The sequence below is a fragment of the Lepisosteus platostomus genome, chromosome 25 (genome assembly GCF_059453375.1).
Source record: "Lepisosteus platostomus isolate fLepPlt1 chromosome 25, fLepPlt1.hap1, whole genome shotgun sequence".
Classification (NCBI taxonomy): domain Eukaryota; kingdom Metazoa; phylum Chordata; class Actinopteri; order Semionotiformes; family Lepisosteidae; genus Lepisosteus; species Lepisosteus platostomus.
The window spans coordinates 8288126-8316102 of record NC_142635.1 but is presented as its reverse complement, the minus strand read 5'-3'; the positions used below and the strand labels follow the sequence as shown (position 1 = coordinate 8316102).

Below are 27977 nucleotides of genomic sequence, written 5' to 3'. Positions count from 1 at the left end.
GATACTAAGCTCACCAATGCATAAATTGTATAAAATAATTGGTCCAAATGTGATTCATGCAAACTATCCTGTAAAGCATATAGTCCTTGTTAGGACGTGACTACTCTTAGTGGTGACGCTGTCCCTGAAAGATAGTGTGGAGACTGTCACCCAAAATGATGCACAAGTACCTCACAGGAGAAGTAATTTCCCACAATTAAATGAGTTCAAAAGTGGAACTAAAAATAAAAATAAATTAGTTTCCTTTATTTTTTATGTTAAAATAAAAAAATATCCCAATTTTTATTTATATCCCAATAATGACAAATACAAAACAAGTCAAAGCTGAGGCTTTGAATGAAAAATAGTTTGCAATTTTTCTTATCCCTACTCAGCAGAAATACTGAGAATAATCAAAGAAATAGAACTTTAGCATAAAAAAAATGACTGGCTGAAAGTTTTGCGTAAACTCCTTTTCTGTCGACATAGACAACATACTATATCCCCTATTGAAACCCTCACCATGAATAAACAAAAGCTTGAACCTCTTGACTCTTAAAAATAAGATATCAAGATCCTTATAATTTTAATTTACAAAATTTTACAATTTTTTATATATTATCTTTTATTTGACATAAAGTTATATCTCAGAGGCTATTGTGAAAAAAATATTTCTGGAATGACTCTTGCTCAACCAATGCATGATTCATGCTCTGTTTTAGACAAGAATACATTTCATAGAAACACAAATGACTCCAATATAATTAATATTGTAATGAAGCAGTTCAGGGTTTTTCGATAGTCAACTTGAGAGTATTAGGTTAGCCGAAAAACAGTCATCCTCCAACAACTAGCCTGTATAGATCTATTGTTATTGGGGCTATGCAACTTGATGTGGGATTTCCTTTGTGATGAAAACCAGATATGAAAACACCTGCCACCTAGGACTGAGCCTTTATGTCGCCTGTAGTATGGTGAACATGTTCCAAACCCATACAGCTAGACATGTCTTTGTGTCACAAGCATGTTGATCTGGGGACACAGCTATTATAATTTGATAAAAAAGAAACAACAAGTAAAAGTAAAATGTAAAAATTCTAACTAAAATCCTCATTACATTGTAAATTCTTCTTTTCTAATCTGCTTCACACTGGGAAATGAATCTAAAGGGTGATTATTTCTGTCTCTCCATCTGTTTTCCCAGTTAGGATAACACCACAATGCTCGTTAGCTGGTTGCTATTTGAAGCTTGCTTCTTAAAGATTATTAGAGAACAATCCACTGCTTCAGGTAAAGTGAGGTTAGTGTGGTTAAAAATGTATTTTCTGAGATATCTGTCATGATTTGGCCCCAACAGGAGCCATGTATCATATGAGGTAGACAGGGTATCGGCCTCTCTGCCCTCAAAAGCTGGGTTTTAGTCACAGGGGGAGGCTAATTTATTCAGCTGACACGATCCACAGACCTCTACAAAATATTTAAGATCTAATGGAAGAACAGCATGTTGCTCGCCAAGGGCACTTCAGGCTCCTGGGTTCCCAACATTCCCCAGCATCCACTTACTGCATGCATACCACTGCTTGGGGAATCTTACTCACAAATGGACAATGACATTGCTCTGACAAGTTCGCAATGTCCGGGTAACTGGGCTCAGTCTGGGCTCTTCAGTGACACAGCCACTTGAGACTTATTTTAACCCTAAACTTTTCCAATAAGTGGTAATACAATGAACACTTGATTTGGCCCCAGCAGGAGCCGTGTGTCATGTGACTTATGAAAATGACTGCCAGTTTTTCCCTTGTAAGTCCTAACAGAGCTTCAAAATCAATTCAATTCTTTTGTGTGTTTATTGCATTTTCCAACCCTATTTTTTGTTCTGTAACCTGTAATAGAAAATTGTGTTGGCAGTCAAGTATATCCCAAAGGCATCTTTAACTGGTTTACAACCCACTACCCCACACCACCAATCATGGATGGTTTTTACTGCTAATATCCCTGCTCTGTAGAGACAGGAAACGCAGAATTCTGTGTCTGCAATGCTGGAATAAAAAAGATTAATGGTTATACATGTTGCAATCAGGGTGCTTTCAAAAGCACTTATTGTTCAATGCTAATATCTTAAGAGGTTCTCATGGAAGTAAACGCACATTAAAAGACAGTCATGGAAAAGAACGGCAGTTCGCCCAGGTTACTATAAATGTGAATAATGAGAAGAATTCTACACCACCCCGAAGTCTGGCAGAGTTTTGAACACTTAAACTACAATTTAGAGTGAATGTAAAGGAGACTTGGGTGTAATGTGCAGCAATAAGATTTAAAAAAGAAACATATTCCCCAGCAGCAAAGCATCATTAATTTGATATACTGTATAAGCATACAATTTCTTAATTTCTTTTAAAGGTTATACACAACATCTCTCATAACTGAATGTGCTATAAAAATGGTCCATATTCCAAGTATCTTTTAATATAACATTTAATATAATGTATTATTATACTGTACATTTTAATATAAAGTCTTAATATAATGTTTAGAGTCAGCACAGGGGCGCAGTGGTTGGCATTGCTTCTTTGGAGTGCTGGGGTTCAATTACGAACCTGGGGTGCTCTATGCGTGGAGTTTGTATGTTCCCCCTGTGTTTGCGCAGGTTTCTTCTAGGTGATCTGCTTTTCTCCCACAGTCCAGAGACATGCTGATAGGTTAATTGGCTTCTGAAAATTGGTGTGTTTGCGTTAGTTTGTGCCCTGTGATCAATGACTGTTCAGCACAATAGTCAACAATGCCGCATGTATATGCAAATAATTTTCTTTTGGAGGTGCACACATCAGTGTTGCAACGTGACAGATCCACAAAAATAATTTCCAGAGACTTAAGCCACTTTTTGAAAATTCATGTTAATGTTTACAGTATGTCAACCTCACCCTCATTCTATGTCCATATCTACAGTAGCTATGAAAAGTATTCACCCTCGTTGGACTTCACATTTTATTGTGTTACAAAAGGAATCATAATGTATTTAAGTGGGATTTTTGCCATTGATACTAAACACTCTATAATGTCAAAGTGAAAACACGATTCTACAGATCCTCCTAAATCAGGAGTGTCAAACTCATTTTTAAGAGGGGCCAAATTAAAAACATTCAATCATGTTGTGGGCCACACATGCAGAGATAAATACTAATTAGAGTTTAATTACAAATGTTTCCACATATGCAAATGAATGTAGCCTATACAAACAAAATATTGCATCAGTATTCCTCTTTTTAAGAATATGGTTGAGCATTTCATAAAAGAAAATATATTCAAGATAAAAATAAGATCAAACATTTTTGGTAATTTTTGGCAATGTAACTATATTGCACAAAATGAATTGAAATAAATAAAAACAAACAAACACAAATAAGGATAGGACTGCATCACAAACTGTTAGCCTACTGTTGCTTTGCCAAGCAAGAAACCGGAGCTCTTTTCTTTGATGCAAGAAAGTCTAATCTTGGCATAAAATCCTGAACAGCAACGAACGGCAAGTGAAAATGCAATAAATTTGGTCACTTTCTCTGAAAGCTGCTCTTGTAGATCGTTAGCAATCTCGTCCACTCGAGTAGCCATCGTATTTCTAGTGAGACTGATGTTTGCAAAAGCGGACCCTGTCTCTGGCCACACTACTTCACTGACTTTTAACAGGCAGCGCTTTAGAAAATCACCCTGACAGAACGGTCTCCCTGATTTATCTATTTCTTCAGCCACGATAAAACTTGCCTTCACTACAGTTACGTGTTACTAGAAGATGACAGCAGTTTTACTCCTGAGGGGAGGGGAGGCCGTTAATGCTCAGCTGTTGTGTGATGCGAATGGAGCCAAGGGCTAATGGGAATTGGAGTGCCTGCTGTTGCAGGACTCATACAATAGACCGGGAAAAGTCTTGCAAGGGCCAGGTTAAAATGGCTTGTGGGCCGAATGTGGCCCGTGGGGCCGTGAGTTTGACACATGTGTCCTAAATTAATTACAGATATATAGGTAAGACAGAAAATAAAGGATTGCATAAGTGTTCATCCTCTTTGCTATTACATAAGAAAATAAATAGTTATGTAAACTCTGGTGCAACCAAGTGTCATTAAAACTTACATAATTAGCTTTGTGCAATTATGTGTTTGGGTTACATACAGTTCAACTATCTCTGGGAGGTCCCACACTTGATTAGTACAGTTTCCAACAAAGACTGCATCACAAAGACAGAAGATTCAGTGCAAATCTAGGATAGTGTTATTGAAAGTGCACCTACTGTATACTGTATGTATACAGTATGTACTGTATATGCATATGTACTCTATATACTGTATATACAGTACTTAATTGCATTCAACATTAATAGAGATGTTTAGAAAAAAGAATGAACCTGCTTTTGTACTAAAAGTATAAAGATATTTATCTATACATAGATTCCTTGTTTGTTATGGTGCATTTTTCAAATAATCTTGGCCTACTTATCTCAGCATGCATATGCATAATGTATGTTGCTTTCTTTTTTAGCAGAACTTGGATTCTAGAAAGAAGAGCACCCATTGTGAAGAAAATAACACTTATTGACTTCTTGACGCACAATATATTACTGTGTAGCAGTATTATACAATACTGTACTTTCAGAAAGTTTACTTGCATTTCCACAGATAGTGAACATTTCAAAAATCACATAGTCTAGGCTATGAAGACCTTAATAAAACATTGCATATTTTATGTTATTACATTGTGGAGTTAATCTTGATAAAACAAATTACCTCCAATACCTCCTTACACTCAATGCTGTGCATTCATTTTTAGCATTTTATATTATTAAGAGACTGAAAAATTGGGCATTTATCAATGTTTATGCTCAATTAACATGTTTTGCAAATGCTTTGTAATGTATTCAGGAAGTATATCTATATATTATAATTCTAAATGTTCACTAGAATTGATCTTTCTCTTTAAAAGCATTTTGCTAAGTGCTAAATTGTCCACACACATTCCTTTTGGGGGGAATAAAAAGGTGTTTCTTTTCATTTTGATGTATACTTTTGAGAGTTTATTCCTCATAAGCAATGTATATGGCAAAAACACCTGTTTTTTATTTAGACAAAATGTTCTTTGCACACTCTTAATTAATTTATGTATAATTGCAGTAACTAGTGCAGTAATTAATATGCAACCTTTGCTTCTGGTTTTGGTAAAGTTTGTGGAGTCTGACTCAAAGGAACAGATTTACAGTACTTGCTGAAGGCTAAATTATTTTAAACTAGAAGAAAAAAGACTATAATTCCCATGAAAATTAAGATACCAGAGGTACAAATATGGGTCTTTAATTAAAATCTTTCCCAACATTCATTGCTCTAACACCAATGTGCCAATTTGCCATTGCTGCACAATCAGCTCTTTTCAAAGATATTTGATCAGCTTGTCTTAAAAAATTGGGCAACTGCACTACAAGCCACGCTTTGCCTTTCTAGCACTTCCTCATTCCTATCTTTGGACTGCCAAATCCTGGACATGCCACGACCTTCTTGCTACTGCTGTTCGACTGCTAGATTCTGTATCCAGTTACTTGGCCTCAGAAAGCAATCAGAAAACTTTGGGTTTCAAGCAGCAGCTACGTCTGCTCAAGCAGCACTCCCAAAGCTGTCATCTTTTTAAAAGCCTCACCTCTGCAGTGCATTTAATAAGCAGCGGCACAGCTTTTGAACTCTTTTGGGGGAAACCATTGCCCTGCCAAAACCCCAGTGCACTGGATCCGCTACTTCAGTGAACATGTCCTTCCCATCCCTGCTTGGGATCTGCTGTCAACACTCAGTTTTTCAAAAGCAGAATCCAGAACTGCAAAATCCCTCAGCACTTCATTTCACCAAAGCTCCACGATTCCTTTAACCTCTAAACCAGCTTACCAAATTGCTGTTGACTGAATGATTTCTCATTTCTGAAAGCTTTAAAAAGATGGCTTCACATTTTTAGATATGAATTATAATGCAGCTTCATTTAATAAAATATAGAAAATATGTATAAAGGGTGATGTTATCATGGGAGATTTTGAAAGATGTTATCAAAGAGAGATATTATCAGCTGAAACCAAAATAGTAGACATGGTTAACAACAGATTTCTTACTCAGTTTATCAGAACACCTGCTGGAGGGAATGCTTTTATTGATCTAGTCTTTTCAAACTATGAAGACAGAATAAGGGAAACCATTAGGGAACTGTGATCATCATACAGCATGCTTTGAAATATATTATGAAACCGTACAGGTCGTTCAAAACAAATGTTTATAATTTCAGGGAAGCAGATTACAAAAGAATCAGACTGATCTGACCAAAAGTAAAATGGGACAGAATGTATAAGAAATCAATATAGAAAGAACGGCGATATTTAAAGTCTTTGAAGCATAGAAAAGATTTATCCCCTGAAGGAGTAAATCAAAGTCAGGATTGTAGTGACCCAAATTATTTAATAACTCAATTAATATCTAGGTAAGGAGAGAGTACTTTATAAAATTATTTAAAAAGAACAGGTCCCAGGCACAACGCACAGGCAAAACTATATGAGATATAAGTAAGTCAGAGAGGGAAAAGTATATAAAGTACATTACAAGTAATGCAGTGGAGCCTAAAATAAATATAGTGTATACTGTATTTCAGTATTACAACAAAAGTTGTTCTCCACTCCTTTTTAAACATTGACTCATGCCACTCACTCCCTGCTCTCTTTCCATTTTTTGGCTCCAGTTTCTAACTCTGCTTAGAACTGCCTATACCCAGCCTCTCCTATAAAACGAAAATCTTAAATCAGTCTTCTCTCCGACTGATTCTCTTCTCTCACTCCCTTGATCGCGGACTGGCGTCCATTCAGTTTAGTATAAAATAATCTAAATTTAGTTTAAAATATTGAAAATGTCAATGCTAAATGCTAATTCTAAATCCACTCTCAGGTTTTGTAATGCTAAAAAACGCCTCTTATGCTTTTAAAGAATTATTATGACAATTTTTCTTCATAGCAAAAGTGCTCTAAAACAATAGGATTAATAAAATTGTTATAAATATACAGTATATTATATTAGCAAGACAGTGCTAAATATAAACCTTCGAACAGGAAGTTTCCTAAAGTACATTTTTATTTACTGCTTACACCAAAGGAAAAGTGTATTTAGTTGTTAAAAAATAAAAGACTAGTTCAATATTTTTTATTCTGAGTACTGCCTTAAAAAGTATCAGGTAGTACTTGGAAAGGATGTCAATGACTAGCTTGTCCCAAAACTACTTGTTGATAAAAACAGTAATGTCATATAGTAATCTGTTTTATCCCACAACAATGACAACTGTACAAGAATTGTCTGTTAAACTACACATTTACTAGGAATTCCTGGCTGTACAAGTTTTTAGCCATACAATGACTTCAGTGGATTAATTCAGTTAGGGATATCTAATCAGTCTTAATTTTGAGGTGGCAGAAATGAGTTTGTATTCATCTGGACTCCTCAGATTTACTACTTATGAAAATAATATGCTTTATTTTTATCAAAATTATTTAAACGAGTAGAGTATGTTTAAAAATGCCATACAAATAGTAAAACCACCTCATCCATATTTGCATGAATGGAAATCAAAACAAAAAACAGAAATGTTGAGCTGGCATGCTTGAAAGATAACTGCCATATGGAAGGCTTTGGTGAATCCTATGATGACAAGAGCAAAAGAAAATAAATATTTAATATATTTTTGCAAAACATCAGCTGCATTCTAGCAACAAAACAACTGACATGACTTGTGGGTCTCTGGCTCTGCTGCTTTTTTAAAGATCTTTTTCAACTCCTCAATATTTAAGATGTGCCTACAGTACACTCATTTCTGTATTGTACTGACCCCATCTATTTTGTATCAACAGCAAACTGAGCAACTTTTATTGGACAAAATATTTTTTTGTATCTTCTAGTTTGTGATGTTAAATATACAGTACTGTAGCAATTTACTGTACAGTATGTCTGAACGGCAGTATGGTGGCACAGCGGTTTGTCTGTTCTCTCTTGTTCGAGTGGGTTTCCTCCAGGCGCTCCGGTTTCCTCCCCCATCCTAAAACATGCTGGCAGTTCTATTGACTTCTGGGAAAACTGGCCTGGTGTGAGTGTTTGTGTTTCTGCGTCTGTGTTTACCCTGCGACACACCGGCATTCAGTCCAGAGTGTATCCTAGGCAGTGGATGAAGGAGATAGAAGATGGAAGGATATACATCATACTGTTAACTTGTCATTGTCTTTATTAGCAAGGCTTGTGAAAAAAGCAAGCCTCTGAGCTTCTTGTTTGATTCTATTTCATAAAATTCTCTCCAAGGAGATGCTGCAATTGCCAGATACAAAAACAGCAAGACTGATGCAATTAAAATGATTAGTTAAAGTATTAGATTTTTTATGCATACTGTACATAAGTATGTGGATACGTACTGTACAGTGCCTTGTAAATATATTCATCACCTAAAAATGATGACTCATTTTGCTGATTGATGCACACCTGTTTTTTAAAGTGAATATATTTAAATTAAACCTTGAATGCACAAACTGGATATTGGGTGTTCGCATACAGTTGGTGAAATAAGTCAGCAAAAAATGTGAAGAAAAATACAAAACTAAAACATGATGATTGCATACGTTTTTGGCCCCTTTTATGACAAACCTAAATCAATTACAGTATGTCTACAAGTCATACAATGAGTTAAATGATGTCTGCCTGTGTGCAGTTGCTTGCACATTTCTCATTGCTTCTGTTGAGATCTACCATAAACCTCTTATTTGCTCACCTTGTGTCCCTATCGTCCTGGAAAAAAAAAATAATCTATGGCTTTCCTCCCACAGTCCAAAAACATACTGGTAGTTTTACTGCCTTCTGGGGGAATTGGTATTGGCTGTTTGAATGTGTCTTAGCTGTTGTGGATCCACATTCTACTACTTTTCTGTTTGTTCCGCCATGTCAAGTCAGGGTTACAGAGCCTGGCTCACCCCTGGTTTAAATGGAGGCTTTCCTGCTGATAAAATGAACTGGGGATAGAGTTTAGAGTATTTAAACTGCACTAATGGTGCAACAAGTTAGTCTTTTCTGAGTACTGTATACTATAGTACTCTACTTTAAAGCTTGGAGCTTATTAGTTTGTTTGGAATTACTGTACTAGTAATAATTTCCCTGGAAAACCTCAGTTTTCACCCCTGAACTTACCATCAGGTTTTGTTTTCCACAGTGCAATATACAGAATTTGTTAGAAACACTATGAAATAATACCGCAGTCAGGTGGTGAATTTCTAGCAAAGTTGCAACCATGAAACCCAAGGAGCTTTCAAAACAACTCAGTGATAATGCTGTAGAAAGAAACTGATCATGAGAAATGTATATAAAAACTTCAAAGACACTGAATATCCCTTTGAGCAGACATATATTAACATAACGTGTTCTAAAGATCTAGAACTGAGATGAAAGTTCACCTTTCAGCAGGTGAATGTCTCAAAACTGAAGTCCAGAACTACGCTAGAGTGGCTTAATAAGAAAAAAAACTGAATGTCTTCGAGTGGCCCACTCAAGGTCTGACTCGAATCTGATAGATAAACTACGACAAGACCTGAAATTTACAGTCCTTCAATGACCAACCAGCTTGACAGAACTTGAGCAAGTATGCTGGCAGACATTTATTCAAAAAGACCCGCAACTGTTGCTGATGAAGGTGCTTGGTTACCAAGTATTCATTCAGAAAAGTGAATACTTATGCAATCACCACATTCTGGTTTTTTATTTTTCTTAGCATTATTTGCTGACATTTAACTTATTTAACCCAGTTCAGTTTAAGCATTCAACTTCTGAGTAAATCTATTCACTTAAAAACATATGTACTTTATAAAGTACCTCATTTGTGATTCAATAGCATCACTCATGAGCTTCAGTAAGGGGGTGAATACTTTTGCAAGTCACTGTACTTTGGGTCAGATTGGCCTGTGTCTTTATGATCTGTGGTTCATATTAAAAAATATAGCAGATAACACAATATTGTTTTGATCCTTTTGCCTTAAGGAAAATTCAAATCTAGCTTACCCTGCAGTGGCAAAAAAAACACTTCAAAAGAAAAAAATCTAGGTCCTTAAGCAAATAGAAAATATGTAGTGGAGTTCTGCAGATATTAAAGCAAATGACTGAGAAAACCTTCATTTTTTGACAGGAGAAGTCATAGGGGACCTCATGTCAGTTGTCATTCTAATGATGTAAAATATGAAGCAAGGACAATTTTTTAAAACATTTAAGCAAAAGCTGCATGTTGCTTCCAGCTGAATAACTTCTTCGTATATTGTATGCTAACTATATCCCTGATTTATTTAGAATCCTCCAGCATTTGGACAACAGACAAACAGGAAAGGCTTTGACATTTTGAAAGCAATATGTTGCACACTGATGATTGTTCAAAGTGAGTGAGCTCTGACATTTCATCTGCCAGGAGGAAAAAGCCTCTGATGTACCATTGATTGGTTTTTGGATCATGATTATCCCTTTTAGTTGAAGATTACAAAATTACCTATAGTAGGTGATGGCAAAAATATTGACTGAGACACTGGTCACTTATCCTTTTTCGATATAAAGCCAATAATATAAGTACAATTGACAGGTACCCGATAAAAGCCGACTCATACTACTAAGAATCAAACACAAATTGTTTTGAATTTGATTGTTCTGTTCCCTGCTTAAAGAGATAAAGCTTTCAGTTGAGGTGGGGTGGCAGGCCTATTAAGATTTTGAGTATTTTTCTTATCAACAAAGAGACAGGTGTTGTCATGTCTCTTCCTGTTGGTCCCGCTGTCCTGACTCCAGCAAGACATAATTTCATGGAAGTCTGCATGTTTAATACTTTTTTTAACCTTCACAGATATCTTGTTTTTTATAGATTTTGTCACTCTAAACCTGGCATTTACTGTACCCTTAAACATTTAACAATACTGTAGTTCCAGAAAAAAGCCCAAATCTAAAACTAAATAGATTCATCTGCTCTCTTCTCAGATATCTAGTGTCCAGTGTATGGATCGATGTTTGCCCATAATGCCTGTTTTTTTACAGGACAGGGCTGTTAGCCTTGTGCCCAACCTCCAACATGGAGGAAACAAACCCACTACCCTGAGAGTTTGAGTCTCATGCTCTACCAACAGAGCTAGTCGGGGCCCCTGTCTAGTGTATGTACAGTATTAAAAGAACTTTCATCTTATCTTCCGCTTAATAGATTCAACAGCCTGTCATTAGTTTATAAGGTTAACAACAGCTCCACTTCTCTGCGATTGTTTTTATTTCCTGTTTAAACACCGTAGTGTATTTCCCTTCAAGGCTACTCAAATACTCAGTATACTGTAAGTAGTTCCACAATAAACTGTAATTGTGTATAGCAGTGTAAGAAGCTGCAAAGATGTGATCTCAACAGTTCATCTTTTATTTATGGGCTGTTTTAACTTGCATATTGAAGTAGGGCGTTCTGCTTCATGGCTGCAATGTTAGATAAAGATCAAACACAGAACTCAGTGGTTTATGAAGTTATCTGAAACTCCAAGTAAGAAGAATTGTAAAATGCTTAACCACTGATATTTTTATATATGAATCTGATCTATTTTTTAGACCCATTTCTCTTATCGTCAGAAATTCAAATTTCAGGGAGATTGGTACAGTATATATACTGTATACAGTATGTAGTTTATAGTTTACAGTATATATATTTATGTAATGAACTGCCTTCTTATTGTCATTAAAAATTACATTTGTCATTTATGTACCCCTCTATTTGAATTTGACAATTGTTAATCAAATTAACAGTGCAAACCTAAGTAATCCTTCCTCTGAAATGTGCACTGTTAGAGCCATTTGGTAATTTCCACACTGCCTACAGATGAGATGAATCGATTAGATCAATGGAAGGCAGATGGTACTCTCATTGTCAGCAATACAGTTGCAAAACAGCTTAGAAGTCAGAGTGGAAGCTTTTGCAGGGCATGCCAACCATACCCTGGTGGGCTCAGATCCACTCATTTTACAACAGCACTTGTAGAATTCTATTCACAGTTGACTGATGAAGTCAGACCTACCAATGTCTGGGCAATAGGGCTCAACAAGTAGATACTGCAGAACCAGTTCAAATCCCTATTACATGTACTTAATTTTTGTTTCCTGCTGTATTTGTAGTTACCTATCTATGTAGAAACACAAATGCTCATGCATTAACACTGATTTCAACTATATTAAGTTTCTATTCTTTAGTTTATGAAATACATATACTGTACTGTATAATAATTTAAAAAGGTTAAATAATATTAACAAATTAAAATAAAATTTAAAAAAGCTCTTGATATATGACCAATTAAAATCAAGGATGTTGATTGAAACATTCTTTTAATATTGTTTACTTTCCCTCAAAATAACTTTTATTTATGACATTTGTTTCTTAAAAAGGCATTTGTGGTATTGTACCTAAAGGGACTTTTTGAATATACTCTTTCGGTGAAATATACTGCTTCTGCATTTTTGTTTATCAGTTGCTCCCATTTGTCTAAAAAACCATTAGCACTATCAAACTGCTTTCTTAATTAAAATGAGGAATGTTTTCATTGTGCAATTTAATGTTGACTAGTTTACATGCAAAGTAATTAAATCATCACTGTTCTTCTGCATTTCATTCACCTTTTCAAGGCTGCCAAAGGAAAGTGCAAACAAAAAAGAGAAATTGCAAATCCTTTATTCTTTTTGAAATGATTAACAAATGTGTACTACAGACATCTAAGTGCTGCGATCCCCACTGAATTGAAACTGACAAAGTAGTCATCGAAAGGAATATTTGTTGCTCCATCGTCCCATCACACTTTTCAGACCTTAATACTCTGTAATCTCACCTATACCTCAGACTGTTTGTGATACTGCTGTACTCCAGAGGTTGTGGAGAGCTAATGAATGTGAGTATACAGTACAAGCTGTAACGGCATAATATACTGTAGGTTAAGAAGGAACAAGTAATGGTTTATTTATTTTATGCTGAAAAGAGAAGAAAAGATAGACAACGTTTCGGCTGTGGAGCTTTTTTGGGGTGTGAGAAGGAGAGGTTAAAAAGAAATGTTTTATGTTTATTTTTACAGGCTTAATACTGTATACAGTATGTGTTATGTACAGTAGCATCAAGCCTAATGTTAAATCAATTGTGGATTATTCTGGCTTCAGAAGAAATAATTTACCAATCAAAAAGGAGTTGAATTGTGTAGAAACTCACCAAAAAGTATCCATGACTCCATGAAATAATTAACATGTTACTAAACTGGACTGTGCTAAATATGCTAAAAATAATTCTTTAATTCCTGAACAAATGAAATTGGGAAGGGACATGATACAAGCCTTGATGGTAATAAAATCATTCAAGCACTGACAATATTAATCCAATTGAATGCTTAAAGACAGAAACACATACTGTAGGCAGGGTTTCAAACAAGAAGTTGGCATTCTGTCACGATAGAAGTAGGAGTATCAGTTTTGAAAAAATGGTTGGAAAGAATGTTTCAGACCCCCACAACCCCTTTGTGTAAAGACGTGCATGCTTTCTCAGGTTTCTCCCTGAAGTTGTCTCCTTGCAGCTGAAGCTTGTGCCATCTAATTCATGGTTCTCTCTTGATTTCGAAGCTCAGTGGGCTGACTTTAGCAGTGCCTTTATCTGAATATTTTAACTGGGTTCATTTATAGTCTTCTCAGTTCAAGATGAAAAAAGTTTTAGTCACCAGTATATGGTATGTCTTTTAGCACATCTGGTTACTCTGCTCTGAACCGATTCTTTTGTAATGTGGTTACAAAAAACGCACGTGAAAAAGGAACCCAGGAACAAATTAAGGGAAAGAGCAATTTTAATTTAAAATGGACGGAATAAAGTCACAGATGTCCGGAACAAACTATCAGAAATTCTTTTAAAAACATTTCCTTGCCCTCCTATAGAATATAGTTGTAAGAAAATTACACTGTAATAATCCAGTTTTAATCTTTCTTTTGTTCCCAAATTTATACAGGACATGGTTTATACTGAAATAAAATTAATTCCATATTACTTGAATCTGGCACGTCTAGATCTAATTTTACTTTTATAATACTTGGCTCATGGTATAGTATGTAGTAGTGAATCCAAGTTGTTAATGACTGAAGTGTAATTCTCGTTCCTGGAGATACCCAGCTTGCAGCCTTTCTAACATATGCAACTGCTGTACTGCTGGCTCCTGGGATGAACCAAAGTCTGGCCCTTTGGCACTTCAGCAATCTGGAGTAAACTGAAATATCCTTAGCTCTTTAGATCCAGAGCATCCAAAAAATCTCCTTGTTCTTTTGAGCAGCACAATGACCAACGATGTGCTGCTGACTGTCTGGTGCACTGTGCATACCACCTTGATGGTCATCCACAGAGTCAAACAAAAAAGCTCCTTTCCTTCCAGCCAGACTCTGAAACTGCAACCGTCATTGTGCATCAGTCAAAGCTATCTGATGCGCGGAACCGCATGAGCCTCCGAGACAAATTTATCACTTGGATCTACAAGGACATGAGTTGTCAATGATACAAGATGAATGCCTGGATCCCCCTCTGGGAAGAGCTGTGCCTCACAGAAAAGTCCAAAGCTTTGAAACCAAGAGAAGCACGCAAGCCAGTGAAGATAAAAATTATTCATAACCTGTTCTATGGAAAAACTCTGCTTGCGTATTTTAAAACCCAAGAGACAGGGATTAGATGGGTGTATATGCATGTACAGTATAGTCAGAAAAAATAGTTTTATCCTATCTGCAAACCCAGTGCTTTCATCCCATTGCTTGCTGTTTCATTCAGCTCATTGTAAGGTACAGTAGCTCATGAATAGTTTGCCAGTGGGCACTGCACTCACTCATATTAAACTAATATAGGGAACAGTGGCAAAATAAACTTTTATTTAAAGAAGGATGAAATATTTTATTACTTTTAAATGAAAGCTGCCCAACTCATAATGGGAAACAAAAATGATGTCAAGTACTGAAAAAATGAAACAGACTAAATTTAATTTAAATTACAAAGAAAACTCCCACTTAATAGTAATGTAATCTATTTCAGGTTGTATTAGCTATAGGCTGCTTTATAGTAAAGAACATTATTTTAAAGTAATATTAAATATATTTGCCTTAAGCTCATCTGTATTATTTGTAAAATAACCTCAGGGATGTGAAACCTAAATGAGCCAAAATTGTTTGCAACTGAGGTTTTATTTGCTTTCCTGTTGCACAATGTGCTAACATTTTAGAGCTTAACTCAGGTATTTTTTAAAATAAAAGGATGAAAAAGACACTTCTGAAATAAATGGATTTTTGAATTCCTCTGTGTCACAGCACACTTGCTTGTAAGATTTCACATGGCTTAGCGACTTCAATAAAATAAGAGCCTGTTTTAATCCACCAGCTGTTTTAATAGAAAGACAAAGAAAGCGTGGTTTTCACAGAAGTAGTCTTAGAGCCATTACAAAAAATATAATTATCCAGTTTTGCTTTCCTCTTATTCTGTGTCAATGGATGTCTTTGAAATCAACAAGTAAAACACACTCAAGAAAAGTCTTCCTACCGTATTTCCCTGTCTCCTGAACATGCACACTGTCACCTAACAGCGACACAGGAGAAAACACAAACTTAGGGGCCTCTCATACTGCATGTAAGGTTGCTTCTTGATCAAAGATCCTTTCCAACTTATTATAAACAACCCACTCCAAATACACCCTACTTTAGGTGTTTAACCATTCTCACTGTTTTCATGTCTGTCCTAAGGCCTACAGTATGTTAGCTTTCAATAGGTGGTTTGTGTTAACCTGAAAATCTCAGGATTCAACTTCAATATCAGGATTTTGAACAACTTGGTTCAAATGGTAAAGAAAAAGTCAAATGAAATATGGTTATGCTTCAAAACAACAGCTCAAACAAGTTTATTCCTAAAACTGTGAAGTCTTATTCCACGAAAACATGACCAAAAATGTTTAATGTTTAATGGAGACTGTGTAAAATGGTTCATGATTCAGAAATAAAAAGTATACAGTATACAGTAGAGCTACAGGTGCATCTGAAAATGAAATTAGAGTTGTCAAGATGGAAACTGAAAACAATTTTGCCAAAGGGTAAAAAAAGAATGTAAAACATAATGACAGAAAAAAGTTAGGGAAACTGATTTAGGACAAAATGTCTGGAAAAAGCCTCCTTGGATGGAATAACATTTCAGATTACCTAAGGTACTAACCTACCAAACAATTAAGATGGGCCGAATACCCCTCTCTCTTTGTCAGATCTTTATAAGAAAATGAAGGCAAAGTGACAATGACCAATTCTAGCATAAAATAAACTTTTGATCTGAACAGTTTAATTCTAATTTAAATGGTATGCATTACAGTTTTGTTCGGAGCAGTAGTGATTGAAATAGTAACAGTATGAAGGAAATTACACAAGCAAGCTAGTTGTTAATTATTACAGAAATATAATTTGTTTCTTGACAATATTAATTCCTGTCTTGTGCACCCTACGCTTCCAAGCCCTCTTCAATCATATGAATGTGAAGTTACAAATTTAACAAACCAGAAACTTAAAAATATGTAATTGAAAATTCACACAACAAGCAGACAAGCAAAGGACATCTGGAACTCGCTATTCTCCCCCACTACTTTCCAAAACATGCTTGCAATTCAAAATGAAACAGGTTTTTACTCTAAACAGACTTTCAAAATATACAGTAAGCCCCAGCAATTACTTAAATATTATTGCTAATCGATGCTACATCGACCAGGCCTATATTGCATTACAAAAATCTTTCAACTTCATCAGTTATGATGCTGAGAACTTTATATCAGCAATTTCTTTCATGTCAGCTTGAAAACAGAATACAATAAAAACAGCAATCCAAGCACCTTTTATTTTTTGTCATAAATTTGACTTATGCAAAATCTGACAATCTTTTAATGAAGTGTAAGCTACTTTTTTGCAATGTGTATCTGAAGGCATTAAAGGCTGCAAGCAATAGGAGGCTGTTAGGCACATCTTGATACAGTACTTTGGTAGTTTAGTAGCTAAGTGAATCTAAAATTTCATCCAGCCATTCCTTAAAGGAGCCCAGAGTGTTGGTCTCAACCACCTGGCTGGGAAGCCTGGTCGTTAGTTCTCGTTCTCGTACTCACAGCCCTTTTGGTTTATAACTGTGACCCTACAGTATCTATACCACTTGGGGTTTTATTTATTATATTGGATCAAATATGCTCTCAGTCTTCTTTGTTCCAGACTGAAGAGCATCAGTTCCTGTATTCTGTCTGTACATGACAATCACCTGAGAATAAAAAAATCTCATTTTGTGGTACAATTTCCTTTGTTTTGCCTTTAATATTACATTTTTGAAAAATCAACCTTCCTTCTTCTACTGGCTGAATCCATCCGCTCCTAGTTTGCCTTATGTAAGCTCTGCTTCATTCCTTAATAATCTACTAATAATAGAATTGTAAACCATAATCTTGGAGTTAAAAGTTTGAAATGACAAGTGTATTTAACAAATTACTGTGTATAGATTCTATCACATGTATTAACTTAATTTTATTCTAGTTGCTTAAATATAGCATCTGGATAAAGTGGGTTATAAAGCAATCATTAACCATTTCAATTTCAGCTTGTACAGTATATTTCTCTTCATGACGTCCTAATTTATGTGCAAAAAACTGACTACCCCACTATTATAAAATCACCTTTTTGTACATTGAGTGTACTGTATAATATACAGAACCTATTGTTGAGCCCCTGGAATTTCTTTGGTTCCATATCTTGCAGGCTATTTTGGAAGCAGTTATTTTTGGACTGCATTCTGATGCACATGTAAACAAAAATTATTTTCAAAATAATAGAGAAAGAAGAGATGCATGCTTACTGTACTGTTTGAAAACAGTTTATTTTGCAATTCCACTGATTATCTACTAATATTATCTGATTTTTACTTTCCACACAACAAGGAAGCTTAACACTCTACCTACAGTATTTTGTTAAGTGACTTTTATTAATAAGTACTGTACACAATTCAATCCTTAAGGACTATTTTAAAATTCCACTTGTTTGTTCTTTAAAAGAGGAATCTCCCTATAATACATTTTGAAAGGTTTTCACATTCTGCAAGGTTACTACTATACTGTAGGTTCTACAATGCACATGCTTTCATTAATTCATGATTTTAACTGGAACTTTTAATACACAAACAAATAGAAAAGTGAGGACAAGTGCCAATGCCTTATTAGAAGTGTCATTGTATCTTAAATTGCTGTCAGTGTTAACTTCCCATGGAAATTGTCCCACTTTATTTGCCAACACTAATTAAATTGTATGAATTGTATCCTAAACATATTTCTAATATCATTCTCATACATGCAATAACTATACCTATAATGGTATACCAGATTATATTAACTCTCCTTTTCTTCCTGGTACTTTCATTCATTCAGGATATTTATTTTACATTCTTTTCTCAAAGCTATAAACCCCATGGCCCTGATTCTAAGCTAAAACATCTGGAGCTGTTACAGCTGTCAACACTATATTGCTTTGGAGCCTGTACAGTAAGTTAAAGTTACTGTAAATAAATCCACTCAATGGTAAACAATAAACAGTGACATAACTTGCCATGCCTGCTGAATACCCTTTGGTTAGCCAAGATTAGAAACTGCTCATTTCTGGTAATGGTTGTGGAAACCCAGGGCCAAGAGAAACAGACTGCAAGGCAGGCTAGCAGCTGGAAAAAAACACCTGGAAAAAACAAATATGAAAATGGGGAGACGTCCATAGAGATGGTACCCCAGCTGAAATTTGAACCCAAGACCAAGAGGCAGTAGTGCTAACAGCTCCACCACCATTTCACCCTGTAAAGTACAGCAAAGTGTGAACGAGCTTGGGGGACATAAAGTATAGAAGACCATAGTCAGATGATAAAAGGCTGCTGAATTCTGAACATACTGGAGTTTGTTCAGTGTTGTTCAGTGTGGATTTAGATAAAGGTACCCCAGTGAGTAAGTCAGTTACAAAAAAGACAAATGTGTTCACCAGCTTTTCTGCAACAGTCAAAGTTAAAAGGTCAGTTAAAAGTACCCTTCTCTTACTTGCAAAATCCTTTTTTGTGGAGCATCTTTGCAAGTATTGTCCACTTGCAGTATTTTGACAAGTGTTTGAAGCAAGTGCAACATGATAACATGCCTGAAGAAGGCTCTACAGTCCACAGTATTGACAATGTTTCTACTTTTTTGTTTTTCAGCATGGAATTAATCTTTACTTGTTCCTGTATTCTGTTATCTGTTACCTATTCTGAATAATAAATTTATTTTCAATTGAAAGGTGTAAGAGCTAATAAAACAGCCTTGGACATTGTACATCCCATTGTGCAGTGTTTATTTAAACAGATTGTTTTTGGACAAATGTCATTATGTATTAACAGCAAGTGTCTGTGAACTCATTTTTGTAGTTTAAAAAATAAAATAGCCTTTTAACAAATATATGATGAACTTGCAATTATTCTGTTAATATAATAATATACAATATACACTATACTGTAATATATAATATAATGTTCACATAATGTTCGTTTGTGTAATTTACTTCAAAATCAAAGGATAAACCTAATTTTATTCTGTGTTACACAGTCCTGTGTCCCTTGAAATTGCAACTATGTTTATTCTTCTTATCAGACCCCTGAAAACTATGACATAGCATGGCATTCACATTTTATGTTTTAAGACTCTTTATTTTATCTTTATTCATAACTTCATAACAGAAAAAAATTCAGCCTCAAGGGATTTTTTCCTGCTATTTTAAGAGACAGCAGAGACAGGAAATAAATGGCTGTTTATACTGCACATTTTTAACATTTTCAGAACTCAGCACAAATCTTTTAAATTGCTTTTTTAATTCTTCAACTTACACCTCTTCCATAATACATATTGCTTCCTGAACAATAGTGTAATTTGTTAATATCTCACTCATATATTCAATATAATAGTACTGTTAATCTACTGGTATAGTTAATTTTGTGAAGCGATAAGTGAGTTTTAAGAAAAGGTTCTTTAATTTGTTGTTTTATCCATTTTTTAAATGATCAAAGATGGCAAAAACTTTTGTTTATATTATTTTGAGTCAGTCAAAACTCTATTTTTGTGAACATTCTCTGACATTGGATAGTGAAGCATGCAAGATTGTTTTTGTTGTATAAACATGTATCCACTATATCGAAAAGGTACACAATGATCTTATACATTCTCAAGAATGATCAAGTTGACAATGTATAACAATATACCTTATACACCAAAAGAAAGCCTGAACAATTCGCTGTCTCCTAACTTCTCTAGTAACAGAAAACCTTCAGGTAGTCAGGATACAATTCATTAAGACAAAATCAACTGCACCTGCATTCCTTTGTATAGTAAATAACTAGGTCCACTTTTTTCTGATTGATTAAGTGGGGTAAAATTCTACCTTACCATCTGCAGTTCTGATTAAAGTTCATAAGCAAAGGGAAAGGCTCCTCCAGTCAATCATCTGAAGTACACCATATGCACAGTGAAAGTCAGCTAAGACCTAGATTAAATTGAAATGACAGCCAGCAATTCACTACAGGCATGCGGTTCAACCTAGGCATATATACACTGCTGTACCAAAAGTCATCAAACACTGGAGGTTTTATTAAAAGCTTACAAGAAAGAAAATGATGGGCAAATTTCATATCTTACTGGTCTTCAATTTGCAGTACCTACAGCCTGAATTCCAGCGTTTATTTGGTGTCATTTATTGGACGTGCCTGGTGAATTCTAATCAATTGCTTTTTAGATATGGATTTTCAGTCCTGATTTAAAATGTTGAAAACAGTGCAGAAAAAATACCAAAATCACATTATATTTTATGAGTTATCTATTGCCTTCAATTGAAAATTACCAGACCACTTTCAAAAAAGAAAACAAAATATCAAACCATAACATACTTTGACAACCTTTAGGACTGAAAAAGAGACATACATTTAATGTTTTCTTTAGATTATTTTGGCTTTATCCAGAAACAGCCATCTGCTGAAATCCACAAATCTACCATCTTAAATGAATTTAATCACTTTCAAAATCAGCACCTTAATGTGAAAATAGGTTAGAACTGCACATTAGTGTTTTGTTTCTGAAACAAGATGCAGTAACACTGTGAGGGCTGTTTCATGACGCCAGGTTATTAATTTGTTAAGCATACACGAAATGATATTTAATTTTTGCTGCAATCTAAATACAGTAATTATAACAAATACTTTTTGCATGAATCATCCAGCCTAAATGGTTTCAATAACAACTACTGTATATGTGATTTAAAATGGGAAATGTTGTACAGAAAGAATACCAGATGGTGCTCCTCCACAGGGGGTCCTTAATACCAATTTCACAGAAGTGTAAGACGTGACAGAAGAAAGGTCAAATAATTTCCTAAGATGATTTATGACTTGCATTTAGGCATTCACTGATAAAATTATTTCTGAACTTAGATTACAGTGCAATATTTCAAGGAATGAAACTGCAGAGAAGATGGTAAGGGAATCAACTCAAATAGGGAAGCACTGCGAACTTCTCAACTGTATAGACACATGACGCTAATGCAAATTTAATCAAGAAAAGGTCAACACTGACACCTGTACTGCTTTTAAGATACAGAAAAGGGGATAGCCGTTTTTTCCATTTTCATGAAATTGCTAAGCACCCTTAAGTGAGCATACCACCATTAATAATAAGCTGAAAAAGGCAAAAGTAAGCGAAGTATTGTATGCTTTGCCTCTACATGTCAGACCACACCAAGAGAGACAGATTTATCTTCAATGCCAAGTGGCTTTTACACATCAGTACAGATGGTGCACTATTGATACTGTTAAAAAGGTTGGTAGAGAAAATTGCAACACTCAAACCACAGCTCAGTGGGTTTGCTTCCAACTATTAGAATGAAGAGTGTTGCAGTATTTTACAAGACAAGAGTGACTCTTTTATTCCACAAATTGCCATATCTGCAGTTAAAACCCATCTCTTAGAACACCTTTCCTTGTGACTATTTATTGGAAAACAATCTGTCAGATTTTATTGTTGGGGGAAGCAATTTAAAGCTATGCTATATAGTTTTTAGTAACATTTCTTTTTTGTACTCACTGAATTGAGTTGAGAAAATCTCCTTGACTCAACATACTGTATGAAGTTAGTTACATTTAAGAATCTCAAACATATACTGTATGAGTACCTTTACCTAAAAATACTTTCTCATCTCACATGAAAACAAAAATATATTTGTTTCAACAATCCTGTCACTATCTCTTTGTGAACAAAGCATCGTCTACCTATATATTTCATAGATGCTGCATATCTGGACATAAAATCTGGTTATTCCGCAGAGATTATCCAAGAAAGCAGCTGGAGTCCTCCTTTTCCAGCTGCATTGGAAAAAAAATGTATTATTACTAACACTGCGAGACTACAAGTATAGTTATTGCAGCCTATTGCATGACACTCTGTTGAAATTTGTCAGTGCACAAATTTAGCATGTGATAAATGATGTAGTGATCCTGGGGAGGTAAAAAAAAAATCAGAGCTAACCATAATGCATTTTGTTTATTTTTAGTGGAGCATCACATGTTCTGTTTGTTTCTTATTGAAATTCTTAATGTTCATGGGAAGGGCAAATTCCAATAACTGCCAATCACAAATTTCCTCAAGTATAAACATGGACTTTTAGACCAATCTTTCATTACATTCATTGCGCTAACACTGATGCAGCAATGACGTTACCTCTAGTAGTCCTGCTTTTCACTTTCAAAAATCTCCATTGATCTTACCTTCTCTATTAGTTTTGCCCTGCTGCCTAAGCCTGTCACTGGTTCTTTATAGCTGACTTTGGACTGCTAGATCCTGAACTTGCCATCTCCTCCCATCGCTGCTGTTCAACTGCTCATTCTGGGTACAGCCACGTGCTCTCTGCAATCAATCAAACCAGTGAATTACTGTATAGCCACATGTGCTGTATGTGCATATTCAGTCTTCTTTACAACCACACTGTTGAATTCATCAGTAAATACTGAATATCATTCCTCTCTAATACAAATATGCTTTAATGTTAATGCTTTTATGTGATTCAATTTATTCAAGGTTAGGGAGCTTGCTTGGATTGCTGCTTTCATCAAGGAAGTAGCCTTTGATGATGACCCAGAGCTCCCACATACATTTAAAATAGTTCTAAGGTAGATTTGATGTACAGGATTGCCTTAATATACCTCTAGAACCCTCTTCTCCCTTTATCATCAATGAACATGAGGTTAGACATCTGCTCCCCAAATAAAATGGAACGAAAGCCAGGAGCCCAGATCATGTTTAAGGTGAAATTGTATACGGATCAGCTGGCACCCATCCTCACTAATGTCTTTAACGTGTCACTACAACAGTCTAGGTTTTCTGTTGTTTTAAGTCTGCTGTTATTATCCCAGTGCCAAATAAATAAAATGTAAAATGTTTAAATGATTACAGACCAGTAGCTCTCACATAGGCTTTTTGAAAATGTTCGAGAAGCTAGTGTGTAAATATCTGTCCAATATCCAGCTAGACTTGCACCAATTTGCGTTTAGAGCTAACTTTTGGACTTTTGGGGACTTTTGGGGACGCAGATTGGCCTTTAATACAATTGAATACAACTGTTCCCCAGAGGTTTTTCAATTGACATGGGTGTAAATCCATCAATTTGTTTCTGTATTTTAGATTTTTTATCGGTAGGCAGGTTGTCAAAGTCCATCAGTAGCTCTCACAGCAACCATTTTTACAGTACTGTATATACAGTTGCCCCCCCACGGTTGCTGTCTGTCACCATGTTTGTACTATTTATACACTAATGTCTGTGTATCTACTACTGAATCTGTTAAATTAATCATGTTTGCAGATGATACTACCCAGGCAGGGCTCATAACAAAAAATACTTCTCTGTACAGGAAGGAGGTCACTGCTTTGTTGAGCTGGTGGAGTCAAAACAACCTCCAGCTCAATATAAGTTTATCAAATGAGGTACCTTTGATTTCAGATACGAAAGGAATGAATTACAGTACAATCTTTTGTGACTGATGGTCAGATAGTGGAGAAAAATTCACTACAAAAAATTCCTAACAACCTGAAGTGCACAGTAGGTTTGCCAATACTGTTACTTTGAGGGTTTAAAGGCCTCATCCCTATTGCTATCCCGTTGTCCCCCAACCCAATCTGAGAGATCAATAAATGCTCTTTCTTTATTGCAATCTTGTTATTATATGTATCTTATGAAATACAAAATTGCAGTGATTGAATTTGGTGCTGTTTGACTCATCAGTGATGATTTGGGAGAAGTTATAGCTGCTATTTCTCTAGAAATACTGGGGAACTGTTCTAGGCAGAATGACCGTAAAAACAAAACCAGGAAAAAAAAATGACTGTTGCAATAATGACTTATCATTTGCAAAAATGTCTATACCAAATGCAATATTTGTAGGCACAGTGGGAAAAGATTTGTGGAATTCTTGGTAAAAGAAAATGTGTTTTTTGGAAAGATTTGAAAACTATCTTGTGTTCCAATCAAGAGTGCATTGTTGCCTATTCAAAATCTCCAAAAACCTAAGAGAAAGCAATATATTGTTTTACTGTTCTTTCCATTGTCCTGAATGCAAAGTAGACATTTAATATGAGAAACAAAACACATGCATTCCTTTCCATTGTGCTTTCAAACATGAAACATTCAGCACATTACTCAGAGATCAGCAAATTATACAGCATGTTGGCATTGGTTGTGATGTTATTGTTGCTGAATTTCATGAACCAAAAGCCAAGAAAGAAATACAGCCTGTAAAATAAACATCAGAGCAGCTTAAAATGATAGTGTACTAAGAAATCACAAGTTACAGTGCAATTATTAATAAATATGTCAGAGCAAAAAAAAAGCAGAAAGAAAACACAAAAAACGATAACCAAGATATAAAAATATATGACCACTTTTCTTTGTAATCTTTGTAACATGATTCCTGTCTGGAACAGATGTGCCAGAAGTCTGGTGCTAAACCAATTAGGGAAATAAAAAGTGAGTAGTATTTTAAATTCAGCCCATTTGAATTATACATATACTAGATTTAATTTTATTTAGCATTCAAGCTGTAGGATTCTAAACAGACTGCAATTTACTGAGATAATTTTTAAGCGTGAATTGCATTGCAGTAAAAAACATGTACTTTACTAACTACTCAGAATGGTTCCAGAAGACACAAGAGTTAACAGGAGCAATTTTATGTACAGTAAGTGAAAAGGCTACTTTAATAATAATGGGGAAATGTCATTTTAAAGATAAATGGAAAACAATAACACTGGGATTTTTTGCTTGGGTGTGAGGTCGAATCTCATTCCCATCAAAGAATAATTTAAGGTTTTCATATTTACAGATCAGATCTGGTGAACAAACCAGCATTGTCTTGGTCTGATCAAAATTCAGCTATATAAATTTCTGTCAGATGGATTGTTTATTTTCTTTTTTGAAAATAAAATAAAATTAAATAAAAAGAGCAGCCAGATATAGAGGTCGACTATTGCAGTAATTCAAAATTCTACTGAATTAGGGATGCTGTTTGTGTTGTGTTATTCATAGAGTAAATTTAAAATCAGATTTAACAATAAGTTATAATGACTTGGAAATGAATGAAGAAGGATATATGAAGTAAAGACACCAACTACCTTGTGTGATTGCCATATCACTAAAAACACACTGAGACAGTAAAGAGTACTGAACTTCCAGCTAAGATAAACACAGAAACTACAACGTACTGCATTTAGACAGTACAATTTAGATTAGTATTCATAAAGGCACAATGGAGCAAGATAATTTAATCTTATTTATTTTATTATATTGCAAGGAAGTAGTAACACTAAACATCCTGGCTTGTTGCTTGATTGGAAGCTACAGTTCAATGTTACAACCTAAATGAAGCAAGTGAGTTTATCTGACAGCGGAAAAAATAAAGGTTTTCAAGCTCACACTTTTCCTCCAATTAACAAAAACATATGTAACGTTATGTTTATATGTATGTATGTTATAGTTATAGTACTTTACTGCATAACAAGATACAGTACCCTATGATGCTGGATGCCAGTTGGACATAATAAAAACATAGTCCTCCCAAGAATAATACTGAATACAACAAATACTGACTGACCCTCACTTAGATACCACACAAAGTCCTAGACAATGACCTTGGGTATTCTCCACATGTGTCTGTTGTGAGCCTTCAAAGAAGGAGACCTGAAGTTCAAGGCTACAGAACAAAGACACCCGACCAGCATGATGCAGAGGGCTTTGACAATAATGATTTTAGGAAACTAGAACACTTAATCACTTGTAAAGGTTATCAAAATGGATATGTTTTATCTTTTTATTTGCCATTCTATCTTTTTTTTAAAAATAGAGACAACTACAAATGCAATTTGGATTTCTCTGATTTACTCATTTATAATAATGGAAGTTAAGCTTATTATTGCGGAATTTCTGAGTGATCCTACTGTATTTTTTGCAATATCCACAAACAGAATCAAAATAAAACCTATGATCTCACTTTTTATGCCTTTTTCTTTGGGAGTTCTTTATCTCTTGAAGAAATTTATAAAGAGGTCAATAAAATTTCAGGATAACAGTTTGAGGGTTTCCTATTTTTGACTGAATTAAGGAAGCATTATGTTCTTTAACTGTGATGCAAAAAGAAGAAATGGTTTTGAACATTAATTTAATCATAACAATGCTGTTCTATTTAATTTTTAAAGTTTTATAGTTAACTTGCCTCCAACGAAAAAAGTATTCTGCACAAAAAATGGTGCAGTACCAATATGTTATGATGTTCTTGACTTACTCAAGTACATTTTTCACTCACTGCTTGTTCAGATAAATGAATTTCCCCAGTGTGGTGTAAATGTCAGTCCTTGATAGTGCATGCTTATCTTACTAGCAAAGGGAAATGTCTTTATGCATCTTAAAGGTTCATAAGGTTATTACTACGATATTTTAAACACCTTATGCACAACAATATTGGGGAACAGACAAGCAGCATATACAGTAAATAAAACCCTACATTTCACCATATAACAAAAAATATAATTCTATATGTTCAAACATATCATATCTTTAGGAAGAAATATCAGAATTTAAGCATGCTGTAATGACATAATTGTATTAGTAATATAAATTCTATTTTTTTAACAATCAAAACACATGAATCCAAGTCTTTTTTAACTAAATATGGAGTTTTTAACTGGGGTTTGGGAGGGATATATACAGTATATACTGTATACTGTATTATACGTAAACTCCTCTTTGCACATTTTGTCTCATGCATCCCTCTTGCCCCTGCTTCAAACCTCTTTTACCCAACTGGGTAAAACCTCACTCTGCACGGTCTCCCAGCCAAGCAGGTTAAGCAAAATCTCAAAATGCCTAAATACTTGATAAACAGCTTCAAATGCATCTAATTGGGTGCCACTGTTCTTCATTAAATAAGCCCATCAAGAAAGTTCATGACCAAGAATTGCTCATACAATAGAAACTGTTATACTGTCCAACCAAACTTAAGATGTTAATGTCAATTCTAAAGTTTACTTATTTAGTAATATTAAAATGGAATATTTTTTATTGTTATAATCCTTGATATGTACAGTAGTACAGTACATATAAATGTTTTCAGCACCATACTTAAAAGCAATTTCTTAAAAGTTTCTGAATGGATTATCACAGTTCCAATAAACAAAGCATTAGTTATAAATTCACTGTCAATGCAAATTCTGGGATATTTTGCATTTCTTTTAGTGTTATTTTTCAGAGGAACCTGACAGTGATTTGCATAGTAGCCACAGTGGAGGGCTTATTTTCCCATCCATATTTAAGTATACT

General features: G+C 34.9%; 1 protein-coding gene and 1 long non-coding RNA gene across 4 annotated transcripts in view; one reads left to right on the top strand and one right to left on the bottom strand.

Moving 5' to 3' along the window:
• The window catches only part of opcml (opioid binding protein/cell adhesion molecule-like), a 583482-nt gene that overhangs the window by 47086 nt on the left and 508419 nt on the right, over positions 1 to 27977 (top strand). The window lies entirely within an intron of this gene.
• LOC148641027 (uncharacterized) overlaps positions 1 to 27977 on the bottom strand; it is a 595511-nt gene that overhangs the window by 82163 nt on the left and 485371 nt on the right. For all 3 annotated transcript variants that reach the window (XR_015930171.1, XR_015930170.1, XR_015930172.1), the window contains one exon: positions 22882 to 23020. This is a non-coding gene — a long non-coding RNA (uncharacterized LOC148641027). The remainder of the gene's footprint in view (positions 1 to 22881; positions 23021 to 27977) is intronic.